This window comes from Danio rerio, chromosome 25 (assembly GCF_052040795.2).
Source record: "Danio rerio strain M-AB ecotype USA chromosome 25, GRCz13ab, whole genome shotgun sequence".
In the NCBI taxonomy this organism is placed as follows: domain Eukaryota; kingdom Metazoa; phylum Chordata; class Actinopteri; order Cypriniformes; family Danionidae; genus Danio; species Danio rerio.
This window is the reverse complement of record NC_141045.1, coordinates 12,334,288-12,349,957: the sequence shown is the minus strand read 5'-3', so window position 1 is coordinate 12,349,957 and position 15,670 is coordinate 12,334,288. Positions and strand designations below refer to the sequence as shown.

General features: G+C 34.8%; 1 protein-coding gene across 50 annotated transcripts in view; it reads right to left on the bottom strand.

Moving 5' to 3' along the window:
- Positions 1–15,670, bottom strand: part of akap13b (A-kinase anchoring protein 13b) — a 198,392-nt gene that overhangs the window by 76,927 nt on the left and 105,795 nt on the right. The gene's annotated exons all lie outside the window — the stretch shown is intronic.

Below are 15,670 nucleotides of genomic sequence, written 5' to 3'. Positions count from 1 at the left end.
ATATGCTACAACAAAGGTTTGCGTCAATTGGAAAGTGCTCCTTTGGGTGTTTTTTAAAACCGGCGTAGACAACCTGTCTTTCTCAATCCTCACTTAGCGCTGACCAGCACCTGCGGCCCACTTTTTTGTATCTTAAGATTAGTTTAACAGCCCCTCTTCGTTTTCTACCACAGACGCTTACTGTGCACTGTATGATAATATATCACCTAGCAAATATAAGCACATAAAATGTTGATTTAAGGGTCTTTTATCACTGAGATGATCAAGACTGGCCATAAAAAATATATACACAAGCAGCTTAGAGGCTAGATTTTGTGGAGAGATCAGAAAGACTCGTCTTTAGTGACACTAGTGGCCATTAAGTGAACTGCAACATTTGTGACGTTAATATTATACAGAGAATTTAAAAAGTCTTGATATTAGTAACACCAGCAACTTGTTACATCTACACCTAAACACAATTTTAAAATTAACTGCTGATCATTTATAGTTACATTGTTCATTGAGTTAAAAAAAAAGTATTGTTGTTAGTGAAACCAGTGGCCATTAAGTGAACTGCAGCCAGCAACTTACTGCATCTACACCTAAAAACATTTTTAAAATTAACTGCCGATAATTTACAAAGATAATATTGTAGATGGTCTTGATTTTAGCGACACCCGTGGCCATTTACTGAACTGCAGCAAGCAATTTATTGCATCTACACTTATTCATGTTCAAAAGGTCGTGATTCGAAATCATTAAATAATTGCTTCGTACAAATTTTATTTAACATTCTTCGGGTGACACAAAAAACAAACATTTCGGCACAATGCCTTCTTTACACTGAGGAAAAAACATTTGTGCTTTGTTTTACCTGAAGAATGTAAAATAAAAATTGCACGAAGCAATTATTTATTGAGTGCTAGTCATGACCTTTTGAACATAATTATTGACAAGATTAACGCACCCAAAAAGTTTTTTTAAAACCGCGAGCGCAGAGGGCAAACTTTATTTACCCACACCTAATCACACTTTTAAAATTAACTGCTCATCATTTATAAAGTTAACATTGTACGTAGAAATCAAAAAGTCTTCCTATTAGTGACACCAGTGGCGATAAAGTGAACTGCGGCCAGCCACTTGTTCTATCTACACCTAAACACACTTTTAAAATTAACTGCTGATCATTTATAAAGTTACATTGTTCATCAAATTAAAACAAGTCTCGTTGTTAGTGACACCAGTGGCCATTAAGTGAACTGCAGCCAGCAACTTATCACACTCATTCGATTAGTTTGCAAATAACATACAATTGATTTGATTCGATACTTATGGTGATGTTTATTTTGTGCATTAATTAGAAGTAAACAAGTTGTAATAATAACGTTTGCACATTACTGAAAATGAACATTTATTAATTTGAAATTGATGTTTAGATGATGTTTAGATTTATAATATATATAAAAATACACGCTTTCCTCTCAAAAACAAAATGCAAAACAAATGACAGGTGTGAAAACTGAAATTAGGGAACTGATCATGGTGGTACAGAAATAATGCGCACAAAATCTGCAATTCACTGATGTCATGTCAACAAATGAGGTCACTATAATTGGTATATTTTCCCTTTTTTTGCTGAACACACAACCTTGAAAGTCAAAGAGGGTTTGTTATAAGCTGGTTGCACCTTGCCATTAAAAAGGAAATTAATTACTGAAAATAATAATAAATATAGTAATGGTTATTAATTAGTAGTTATATAGTAATAAATATATAAATTTTTTTTTTTTAATTTGCCCAGAATATGACAATTGGTCAGATTTAAAATCTTCTTAGGTTATAACATTAGTATTGTGTTATCTAAAAAATGAATACAAACATTACACATATTATTATATAAGCATTTCCATGTGTTTTTGCAGTTATAGTGTTTTTCAGTGAAAAAAAATTACTGGAATGAAAAAAAAATCTAAAAATATACATTAATTAATTATTAATAAATAAAACAATAATATAATTTTTTTGTTATTAGATTTATTCTAAAAAATGACAATTTCCCAGATTTAGAATCTTCTTAAGTTACAACAAGATCTCTAGAACAAGCACAATATTCTCTAAGATTGAATACAAACTTGGCATGTATTATTGTATAATGTAATAATAATTGTTTCACTGTGATTGTTCAGTTATTGTGTTTGCAACTGCAATTAAAAATAACATCAACTCAAAAAATATACATAAAATAAAATATACTACTATTATTATTATTATTATTATTATTATTATTATTATTATTTTATTTTTAATGTAAATGTCTATACCGTCTAGCATTAAAAGAACATAATTTAATAGTTCATTGATCAAATCTGAAGCCAAACACATGTATAGAAGTTCTTTTATTTTAGCAGCAGGGCTGGTTTATAGATTTTGTATGGTTTTGTGACCAGTCTGGGGGGTTGTGAGAAAAGTTGACTAATCAGTTATAAAACTTGATCAAACATTAAAGAGGCTAGTCACTTTGCACGTTGCTAGCAACAAATAACCTTGTTAAAATCAAATATTAAGATTTATTATAAGATCTTACGGCTTCGATAAAGAATTTATTGGCAGTTCCCCATTAAACATGCTCAATATTTTAAACTTACTATAATGAAATGATTTAATAAAACTTGACTCTCAGACCTGACGTCAGCTGATGGAGAGCAGAAGGAAGCAGGAGAAGTGAATGGAGATAAACAGGCAGCCTGAACCAATCCACTTATCAAGAGCCTATAATCGAGGGGTCAGACTGTGGAAGGGCCCTTTATGTGTCTGGATGTGACCTTCGCTGATACAGTACAAGAACAGTCACTAAATATACAACCTCCAACATACTGACGGCATTCCAGCCTCTCTTCTGTTCTCATACACACAATATCTAAATTAGGACACGCAGCAGACTACTATTGTTTTCATAACGCTTAGGCATGTTTTTATATAATGCTTTATAAAAAGCTCCTGCATTTTTAAAAGGTGGTGGTGTTACACTTTGATAACTTCTGGGAACATTTTGTTGGCATATGGACTGCTTTGGAACTTCAAATGTAAATTCTTGTATGTATTAACCCTTTTGCACTGTTCAGATTTACTACCCTTTTGTTATGAAAATATCTACTTAATTAAACTGCTGTAAAAATGCATCAGAATTTTTTTATTATTTATTTATTTATTTGCATAAATCTGTTAATCAACCTCAATCCTGATCCAAACTACCAAATGTTTTAAAAAATTACAGGATTTTAACTTTTTCTTTTTTTTTTTTTTAACCTTTTATCACAGTCCTGGACTGCTGTTTTTGCCCCATTGACTTCTATAATAGCCACATTTTTATTACAAAACCATGACACCATATAATATTGCATTTCAGATAGCTGGTGGTTTTCCAGTTGGGAAAAGGTAACATTACTCATTTGTAGTGTTGATCATCAATTGGCACCATTAACTTTTTAAATAGACCAGTGCGAAAAAAAGTCACTTTTTGAATTTTACATGGAGTGAAACAGCAAATTAAAGTGTGTGTCTGTGAGTGTGTGAAAGTGTGAGAGTGACCTTTTGCGCACTTACTTTGATATGTCTGAGAAAATCTAAATATACATCTTAGCTTTCAGAACTACATGGAGTAAACAAAAACAAAGACTGTGTATTTAAGAAAAAATATGGCCAAATCAAGACTCAAAATCACCCCAGAGTGGTTAAAAACATCCCCAACAACACATAAGGGTTAAATAAAGACAGCAAAGTCAACGATTTCAGTGTTGGTTTGCAAGTTATTTTGTCCATATCTTGAAATTTTATCTTGAAATTATTTTAATAACTCCACAAGGTGACTTACTTTGCTCACTTTTAGAAGCAAATTTGCCTGTAATGAGTAGATTTAGAAATGATCTTATTTGTAAGTCATGTTGTACTTATTTAGGAATTTTTTTGTCAACAAAAAGTTTCAAAACTTTGCAGGTTTCCAAATTTTGCAAACATTACTGAATACATATTAATCTTTGTTTGAAATATCTGATGTAAAAATAAATTAAAGAAATATTGAAAATCTTTAAAAGTCATTGCATCTTTGTAAAGAAATGATTTTATGTTGCTATTAGGTGATTATCGCCAAATTTTGGTGGGCATTTTTGTCAATCATAGATAAATCACAGTTTTGTGTAAAGCTAACAAAGAAAATTACATTAAAAATCTTGTAAATATTTAATACAGTACGGACAGAGAAGTCACAAATTTTCATGTTAATTCGAAAATTACAGACAAACATTTGCAAGTAAATTTTCCCTAAGATATAATTTTTCAAATATAAAATTGCTGAATTTTGGAGACAGCGTTGACAGTTTTCTAGGTAACATGACACTAACAAAAAGTACATTCATACAACAAATATCCATTTATATTAAAAATAACATTTAAAAGTTTTCAGGGTTTGAATTGAAAATCTTGTGACCACGAGAGAATTAACTGGTTTCAAATTATCATACAATTCAATTTCAAATTATACTAATTTTGTGGGATACTTTTTTTTCCTGAAGTGTAAGTATGAAACTCATAAGCTGTGTCCGAAATCGCATACTTCCAAATTATGTAGTATGCTAAAAACAGTATGCAAGCTGAGTAGTAAGTTCTTATTCATAGAATTCGAAGAACAGAATGTGAGAAGTACCCGGATGACCTACTACTTCCGGCGAGATTCTGAAGTGCTCATCGGATGCATGCTATGCTATCCAATGATGCACCGTGAGAGAATTCATGAATAAGATAAAGCAACACAACTCACGTGGATAGGTCAAGTGATGACAAAATGGTGAATATAGTACATCCAAGTTAAATTCCTACTGTATACATACAGTACAGTATTCATACAGTACATTCATACTATATATGTACAGTATAAACATACTTTTTTTAACGGCCGCGTATTACATTTAAATTCAAATGCAGTACATACTAAGTAGTAGTCGATTTTGGACACAGCCATACATTGCCATGCTATTATCAAATTTGAAAGTCATATTGTGCTTATTTAGTGTCCAAAATAAGAAAGCTTTGATAAATTTAGCAAGATGCTAAATTAAAAAAAAAATTGGCACTAAATTGTAGATTTAAACAAAAAACACAGATTTTCCAAATTATTAATAATAAATTATTTCCACCTTTTTTAGCTAAATATTAAAGTCCCCAAAAGTGACTTGTGTCAACTTCTGTCAATTTCTGGAGTCACCTTTATACCTCAGCTGCAAAGATGAAACTCTCACATTGTTTTGAAATCACACAACAAATCTAAATCTTGGCAAATGCAAAACACAGACTTGGAAGTCTCAGGTTTCAGCTCTTGTTTGACAACAAACATGCAAGCAGGGCTGAAAACTCTATGCAGTATTGTTGCAAAAATCAAACTCCCGACACGTCTGATACAAAGCGTCAAATGAAAAGAGTTGACAAGAGTCAGCTAAGAGCGGCGGCCAAAAACTGAAAAGCAGGCCTCATCATTCCACATCCAAAACTGAACTCCACCCAAGCCAAGCAGCAAAGCTCCAAAGCTCTCAAACACACACACACAGAAACACACACACCTTCAATTCAGACCCCTGGCATCCCAAAAGCATTCCCTTCCAACCTTAATCAATGCAATCTGACAGCAAATGCAACTGTCAACAACCACAATATGCAGAATTTTCAGATTTTAACTAACAGATAACACAACTTCTCATTTTCTGCTTCATACCTTGATCAAAACCACATCCACCGATCTCTCGCTCTTCGCGCACAGGCTGTATCTTCGCCGGTGTCGCTCGTACATCTTTCCCGAAGGTGAAATGTCAAGTAGGAATAGAAAGTTCTGTTATATTCCAACATGAATCCCGAGACTTGTGGAGTTCCCAGTCAAGCATTGGGAAAAAATGAGCAACTCTCGGCACATCTGCACCATGAACCAGCCCGGTTTCTCACTCTCACTCTCCCTCCCTCCTTCACACACTTCTTTCTCCCCACCCTCTCTCTCTCCTCTTTCCTACGGCACACTCCCTCTTTTTTCTGTCACTGGCTTTTCTTCTGCTCTTACCGTTTTGTTTTTGTTTTGTTTAAGCTGATACCTCTCATTTCTCCTCTCACAGTTTCAATCTTCACTTTTCAGCATTAATTGCTTCTTTTTCAATGGGGTTGACCTCTGATCAGTTAACAGGGGTTGTCACCAATATTTGCTGATAAGAACGTTTTCATCTTTGATCACACACCATGTTTTGTGTGTGTTCAAGATCCAAGGGTATAGTCTATCAGTGAGATTTAGCTGTGATCCGCTGTTGATCTACACTCATCGCAACAGAATAATGTGTGGTAAATTGCATTTAGTTTTGCATTTGGAAGCAAAGGATCTGTATCTGTATTGAAGCATCAAGCGACTAACAGTTGGAGCCATGGCAACTGTTTCAAATGGCGAGAATGATGAAAGGCCACAGGATAATGAGAATAGTTGGGATTTAATGCAGGTAAGGTGGTGTAAGGAACTTGCATTGAAGTTTTCAGAGAAACTGAGAATCAGAAGTGAATTAGCTGGGGTTCGTTTTGCACAAAAACTCACTTATATGGGTTCACCTGCAAAAAAAGATGCATCGGTATTGTTAAAGCAAATAAAAGAAAAACTTGCTAAAAATAAAATAAATAAACATATTCAAAAACGTATCTTAATTCAAGATAGTAAATCTTTTCACACAATTGTTAGAATACATCCGGTCATATTTGATCAAACTTTTTTTCCACACAACTGAAGCAATTTTACATAATTTTCCACAGCACACAAGTCCAAACTACTTAACATTACTGAAAGCCAAAAAAGCATTGCTATATATCAATCTTGGACAAAAAATATAGATATTTTCTCAATTTTTTGTCTTAGTTACTTTTTTTGGAATGAAACCTTCTCACACTAAAGGCTGATTTATACTCCAGCATCAAGTGATCGGTGTGCCTTGTGGGTAGTCATGCATTTATACTTCTGCACGCTGTTTGTGTTGCTCTGCAATAATACCTCCGAAAATGCTAGCTGGTGGTAGATTTTTGTGTTTCTCTGTGTCTAGTTTCGTTGTCTGTGATTTTGTATTTTCTGAACGCTACCTTAAATGTACAAGTATCTAAAACTCACTTGTTTAGAGACAGGAACTTGCAGACATGCAACAACTTTAATCGTACGGTAAACAGAAAACAAAAGTTTCCATAAGGAGCTCCTTCACAGGTCTCGACACTTGTAAACATTCACTAAATCAGGTTAGCGGTTCTCATCACTGCCCACACTCGTCACCACTACCAAGTCGACCAATCACAGAGCTATGCTATGTGTCGTTGCGATATGTAGTTACAATTTTGAAAGGTGCGCATCAGCAATGTGCGAAGGCTGTGCTGGACCATACTCATGTGCTTGACACAAAGTATAAATCAGCCTTAAAGCGTTAATAGCTTTGCATGATAGCTAGATTTATATTTTTATATCAGTTTACCCTGTTTAAAAATATATTTAAAGTAGAAGCTCCATTCTTTGGATTTTTTTTGTATACTCAGATACTCATCCAATAAAAATATCCTGGTGACTAAGCTTAGAGAAAACTATTTAGAATTTTTTTGTAAACCGCTACAAATGAATAGAAAAAGGCTGACTGGGAAATATTTCTATTAATTAAATGTCTACAAACAGAGTAATAATATTGTATTGCTAAACCCTACAAAACTGGAGAGCAGCATTATGATAAGCAAAAAACTGTTATTCCTCCAATGCTTGCATGCTGAATTGAAAAAGTGTTTCCACATTTGCTAGGGAGTTTCCATCTGCCATACAATATAATCAGGGTGACATAGTGTGGGTATATATAATTTCATACAAACACACACAAAAGTGTCATACGGGCACACCTTGAGGTCAAAAACACCTTCAATTACAGCCTCATACATTATTCCATGTTTAGCATGAAGTGCCTTACTTGTCCTTAGGAGGAACCGATATTGAGATAAGTGCGTAGGTTTGTCCTGACGCAGTCGATTTGATCTTTACTGTGTGTTTGCATGCATGCGTGTGATTATCCAGTGGAGGAGGGGATAGTGGAAACAAGGGCTCTTTGTGGGGATCCCGGCGCATGTTACTGCTGCGTTTCACTCAAGACCACTCTTCCAACACCATCTTTAAAAGAATAGTTATTTAAGAAAGCGTTATTTACTGACCTTCATGGCTGCTCTATGAAATACAAGAATATTCTGGATGCCTGTAAGTGTAATTACAATCAAATGACAAAAACACACTATAAATGAATCATAATAGTGATCCATGTGGGTTAGGCGCAATATTTAGAGTCTCCTGAAAACATATGACAAGCTATCTGAGAGAAAATACTGATATTCAAGGAACAAGCAGCCATGTCTGATTCACGAATGAGTAATCTATTTCAAGTTAGATCTTGAAATGAATCAGTTGATTCAATTCACAAACCCAGTCAGAATGATTCATCCACAAATATGATTTACTTGATTCTTGAACTCACTGATTTACAGCTTACTGGAAGAGTCAGCATTAAATGGGAGACAGTATATGCACTTTTTTGTGGATTTTCTTTATCCTTGCAAATTTAAACAACTGAAAAAAACAATAATTTCTGTTTTAAGGTTTGTAATTTCATCAACTTTTCTAGTGATCTCAATTTACTTCAGGTAACTAAAATATAAAGTTAAACTTTGCATAAGCAAAAAAAAAAAAATCTAATTTAAAATGTTATTAAAATAAATTTAAGTTTATTGACATCTTTTTTGTACAGTGTGACATACCAGACTTTTCCAATCATTTTGTCAAGATAAACATCCCCTCTTTACATGATCCTGCTTCATCCAATCAACAATCAGCAAAATTTAACCTCCGCCATACACAAAAACAAGATTTGTTGCTACTTGAATTACACTTAAACTTTAAAACTATATCAGTTTAGACAATCCCACGTTGCTTTGATCTAAATCCCACTTTTTAGCATTTACACTTGTATATAAGTCACATTAGACTACTGTTTTAGGATTTAATTTAATAAATGATTTGAGAACATATATACAGCCTGATCTCACTGAGAAACATAACTATGTAACGGTTTGTCAGTTTAGTGACTAATTGTTACAAAAATGTATGATTTTAAAAGCAGTCATGGCACCCAACCCCAACACTGAACCCTACCGTCATTGGGGCACAAGTAAATCGTACTAAACTGGACGGATGAGATCAAACAAATTCATACAAATTAACCACTAAATCAAAAAGTTGGTACGAATTAGTATGAAAATGTATGATTTTAAAAGGTGTCATGTCACCCATCCCCAAACCCTACCATCATTGGGGGATAAGCAAATCATACTAAATTAAATGAATGAAATTGTACAAATTCATGCAAATAAACCAATAAATCAAAAAGTTGATACGAATTAGTACAAAAATTTACAATTTTAAAAGGAGTTTAATCCCAACCATCATTGGGGGATAAGCAAATCAAACTAAACTTGACAAATGAAATTGGAAGAATTCATACAAATTAGCCGCTAAATCAAAAAGTTGGAACGAGCTGGTAAGAAAATGTACGATTTTAAAAGGAGTCATGGCACCAAATCCCACCCCTAATTCCAGCCGTCATTGGGTGATAAGCAAATCATACTAAATAGGATGAACGAGATTGTATGAATTCATATGAAATAACCACTAAATAAAAAATTTGGTACGAATTGGTATGAAAATGTATGATTTTTAAAAGAGCCATGGCACCCAATCCCACCCCTAAACCCAACCACCATTCGGGGATAAGCAAATCATGCTAAATTGGATGAATGGGATTGTATGAATTCTTACGAATTAACCACTAAATCAAAAAGTTGGTATGAAAATGTACAACTTTAAAAGTCATGGCACTCAACCCCACCACTAAAACCAACCGCCATTGGAGGATGAGCAAATCGTACTAAATTCGACGAATGAGATGGTACAAACTCATACGAATTAACCACTAAATCAAAAAGTTGATACAAATTGGTACGAAAATGTACGATTTTAAAAGGAGCCATGGCACCAACCACTAAATCCAACCGTCATTGGGCGATAAGCTAATCATACTAAATTGGTTAAATGAGATTGTATGAATTCACACGAATTAACCACTAAATCAAGAAGTTGGTACAATTTGTCACGGAAATGTACAGTTTTAAAAGGAGACATGGCTCCCAACCCCAACCCTAAACCCAACCATCATTGGGGGATAAGCAGATCGTGCTAAATTGGACGAATGAAATTATACGAATTCATAGCAGTTACAAATTGCTGTTAGATGGTGATGAAAATATAGCACACATTACACTTGGTTTTGTACTTTTAGAAATGTTTAAATACTTATGTGTATTTTTGATAAATGCACCGCCTTTTGTGTTCCACGGAACAAAAACATGGGTTTGGATCAACATGAGGGAGATTAAATTACTTTCTGGAAGGACAAAATGAGAGAAAACAAAGGAAAATGAACTAAGCCAAAGAAAAAAAAACAAGACTTGAAAGGGGGGAGCAGAAGCACAGAAGTCGAGAAGAATACAAAGGATATTTCCATCAGCAGTCGAGCCAACAAACAGATGCATGAATGGAAGGAGTGTGTGTGTGTGTGTGTATATATCAAGACCAGCCTCACTGGTGTCTTCAACCCTCCCACTCCAGCAACACAGCCCTTTTGCTTTTCTTCAACATCACGCCATTCTTACACTTCACATTCCTGCGCTTGAGAGGCGGCCTTGTCCCTTTTTCAAGTTTGCGTGCGTGTTTTTAAAGAACTGTTTTCCCAGGGGTGGTGAGTGTGGTTTAATAGTTTAGACGTTTCGTGAAAAAGGAACTCCTTTAAAGAGGGGTTCCCACAATGCATCTGGCCTGCTACATGAGGGCAGATAAAAGCAGTCAAAAAAAAAAAAAAAAAAAAAGCTGTGTCAAAAGAGAATAGGCTGAACACATGCTGCTGGTGGTGCATTGAGACCACAGTCTGTGCTTTTTTGCCCTTGTTTCTTTCTGCAACACACATGTAGACTTCTAGACAGCACATCTGGAAGGAGTTATATCACTTATAAACACTAGAGGGAGCCACAGCTCTCTAGACGCCAAATGAGAAGCTTAACAACAAGCAAACATCCTATTATCCATCATCAGAATAGCATTTTAGGATGACATTATCTAAAAAGCAGTTAAAATAAGAAGACGAAGCACGTGAATTTAATTCAAATGTAAAAATCCTCTTCAAGAATAGCTTTAATATTATGTTGTGGTCTGGCTGGAAGTGTTATGATGTATTAATTCATCAACGAACTCCAAATTAAATAATTGAGCCTTTCTGATGTGGGGAAACACACATCAGTCATGAAATGTGTTAGCATAACAAATCAGTTTCAGATTTAACTTCCAATCAGCCTCAATAAATTATTATGATGATTGATGACAAGAAAAGTTAAACCAGGACTCAAAAAAGCTACAAAATGACTCAAAATATTGAGTTTAATCGTGCTAATGGACTTTTCCAGCAAGAGCAAAGTTAGCATGCTAGTCAAAGTTAAGATGCTCTATAAATGTGGCCCCTGCACTTATCTGGAGAGTCTCTTAAAGATAGAATGTTCCAGTGTAATTTCTTTCAAATGCTGACAATGTAGCTACACAGCCTCATGATGCAGTCCAAGTCTGCATGCCAGACAGCAGATAAGCGAAAAAGTAGCCTGTTTTTAGAAGCTAACTAGACACAGTAAGCTAGTTTGACAAGAGAGGTGATGACACGCTTAAAAATGAACAGATAACTGATAACTAAGATCTTTTTTGTTATTATTTTAGTTCAGACAATGCCAGAACTAAAAGCATGCTGCTTGAACAGGCTAACGGTAAGACTTAACATTCCCTGCTAATTCTTCAAAAAGAAAGTTTTCCCCAGACTGAATTAAAATTTGTTATGTCTTTCATTACTATCACTTAAGAGAGAAAGAAAATATTTCATCGCCCATGTTAGAGTGTACTACTATGAAAACAAAGAGAATATTAGCCGCAACATGCTAGCGAAGACAAGTATCAGTTTGCATTTCTTTTACAAGGCCTGTTCACACCAAGAAAGATAACAATAAAGCCAACTAGATTAGCATCCATACCATCAAAGTTTATTATGCTGTTTATTATAAATGCATGTTGTTTTATTTTATTTAACTGTTTATTTATTTGGCAGGGACAGTGTAAATTAATTAGCATTTCTGCAAACGCACCAGAATTAGCCAAAAGGTTATTTTTCTGTTATCCCTGGACAGTTGTTAAAATTGTAATTATGTTGTCCACCAATTTAAATGCTCTATAAAGTTGGATGGATTCTGGTTGGCTGAGAATGTTTGTCATGCGTTAGCAGGAAAGAATTAAGCTAAATGTTCAAAGAGATTCCAGTTTTATTCCTCTGACTAGTAAAGGTTTCTCATAGTAGCATAGTAGCATAATTATTAAAACTTTTTAAGAAACATTTAATAGCCCTTTTCACACAATGATGCCAGTAAATATCCAGAAAATTTCCAAAACGACTTTATCCGTAAATTTATAAAAAATCTGTTTACACAGGCAAGCATGTTCCGGAATTTGTCCGGAAAAGACCATTCACACATCCACTCCAAAATAGAGATAAATTCTGACATCATTAACCAGAAACAACCTATAAATGGCAGTGCTTGTATTTGTAAACATAGAAGAGGTCTGCCTTTTCTTGATGGTTTCACTTTTATTTAAAGCTTTAGCATTCATGCAGCTACTTTTGTCTCAGAGACATCCAAAAAATGCGAACCGCAGCTTATGTTTACACACTTGACTACATTACAAATTATGTGGATGAATAAGTACAGTGAACAACTTGAAAACATAAAGAGGAACACTTTTGCACGGTAAAATGTTCATAATATGTGTGTGTGCTGGCGCTGACCCGCTCCTTCACGAGCACATGTTAAGCAACTGCAAGAAGCAGAGCTTGAAGGTAAACAAACAGTGGATTATCATAAGCATTTTATTGATAATTTTTGACACCGTTGGCATTAAGGAGGAACAGAGACATCATCTGATTAACATCTAGCAGCTAAATGTAACTGGAAAAATATTTAAAGGCTTTTATTTTCATAAACAGCGCAGAGGTGAATGTGTCTGAATGTTGTTATTTTCTGGAGTACACGTCTTACATCAGTGTGTTCTAATCATGAATGCGCTCTTTCCGGCAATCTTCCTTCTGCGTTCACATAGCTCAACGTTCCAGCAAATTACCGGTAATGTTTCAACTTCTCTTTCTGAAAAATTGCTGGAACGAATTTACCGGTATTTTCAAAAAGGGCCCGTTCACACATACAGACCTTTCCAGAAAGTTGAAAGTTGAAAGTGAAAGGGGATAATGTTTGATTTTCTTTCACTCCCTTAAAGAAAGTTCACCAAAATTAAAATGACCTCATGGGCCATGAGTAGGCAAAGTTATTAGTCACATATTTCAACAGACTTTTAGCCAATATTGAGTCTATTCATTTACTTGTGTAAATGTGTTTAATATATTTAGTTCATTTTTTTTATTTATTTCAGTAATAATATTGACTAATATGAAAATATTCATATGATTTTTTACAATACAGTTCACACCTATTTTCTGTCCTTTAGTAGATATATCATATGACAAACTTGCTTTGTTTACCAAATAAGTGGATTAAACTAGCTTTGCATTGTAAACATTTTTTTAACTTTTAATTTTTTATTTTATAATTACGTTTTTAGTAACTAAAGTTCCAAAATTGTTCCACATAAACCTGCAGATTAAAGCACATTATGCATGACTGATGCATATATGACGTATGACGCAAGATATGCACATTGTAAGAGCACAGTATACTGCATAACGTTATACAGTAACACCATGCCAAGTAGTTTACTTGTTTGTTGTCTTTTTCTTGATAAAATGTGGTGAATGGTTCCTGTGAGACGAATTTATTTCCGGAGCGTCTGTTACGAGTCGAGAACATCAGGCATGCATAACATGTTGTCAGGAGTCAGTTAGTAAGTTTACAAGGACACCAATAATTAAAATTACTCTGATTAAGCGTCTACCATTTAAACAGCAATTTTTGATTAATTTAATCTGATTAAGGATGGCCCGCACTCACATTACATTCGGGCCTGTGCACGCTTACGTCAACGATGATGCACTGTTCAGTAGAGAAGTGCTCTCGCTCAGTACAGTGGAAATTTCTCTAATTATATTGTTTTAGTCATTTGGGATGCGGTGGCACACAGTCAAATATCAAACAGATCAGCCACTTTTGACGCTCATAAACAGTCAAAGTCCTCGTACTGCAGGAATTAGGAGGTTTGCTGAAGGGACAGTCCCTTAAAAGTCACGTCTCGCTTTCAGTTTTCGGGCTTTGGCATGTTTGTACTCTCACACAAGAGTACCCCGCCAAAGCCCAAGTGAACCGTGCTCAGGCACACCTCTTCCAACCGGGCCAGGGCCAACCAAGTAAACTGTATCTGAGCCCAATTCCGAGGACTCATACTCCACAAACGATCCGGGAAACGGGCCTGGGCACGGTTCGGATAGCATAGTGTGAGTAGGCTCTTAGCCACTAAATCAAAAAGTTACGAATTGCGGTGAGACTGCGTTGGGATTTTTACAGCATTTTGCAATCGGATAGTCTATATACACATGGCAGTTTGACACTATTCTCTGCACCTACCAAGTCGGCTAAGGACCACAGACGCATGAATCACGAAATATTGAGGCTTTTTCCCCATATGTCATGCGGTATCAAATTCCATTAAAACAACACAGTTGTTTATGGTTCCAGCAGTTCAGAGTCGCATCCAATATCTCGTTTGTCACGCGGGGATGCATGAATTGTTCCTAAATGAAAGTGAAAGTGCCAATCTGCAGTTAAAGTAGACAAAATAAAAATGACATACCCAAAATTACATGAAACTCTACAGGAAATGTGGATAGCGCGGTGATGTAATGACGTTAATGACGATCTATGTGCAATAACACAAACGGGATAATAAAAGAAACACTCAAAGCAACTCATGTAAACACCTTATCATCATATTGTCTTATTCAGATGAAGACAATTTATTTGATTACTAATGTCCATGTAAATGTAGTCAATGAATGTAGTATATAATTTAAAAAGGAGAAATATTTGGTGTTACAAAAACACAATTCGCTTTTTTTTTTTTTTTGATTTATGCACTTTTAAAAGCTTCAAAATAAAAGTCACTATCCAACACCATTATAGAGCATGGCAGTATAAAGACGCAATTTAAAACTCTTCTGACTTTGTTTATCTGACAGAAAAAGTCATATACACAGATAATTTTATACAGCAATTTTCATTTTTGACTGAACTATTCCTTTAACAATGAGTTTTGATTATATCAGGAACCCCCACAGCAACCAAAACAACATGGATTCCCACAGGAAGATGACAAAATAAACAACCGAACCATACAAAGGAATCATCTAATCAGCAGCTTCCAACGCTTGAAGATAGACATCTCACTTTATCACTCTTGCTGGTCCGCATAAACGCCTAAGTTACCACATCTTTCCCTCCCTTTGAGTTTTCTCACCACTGAAAT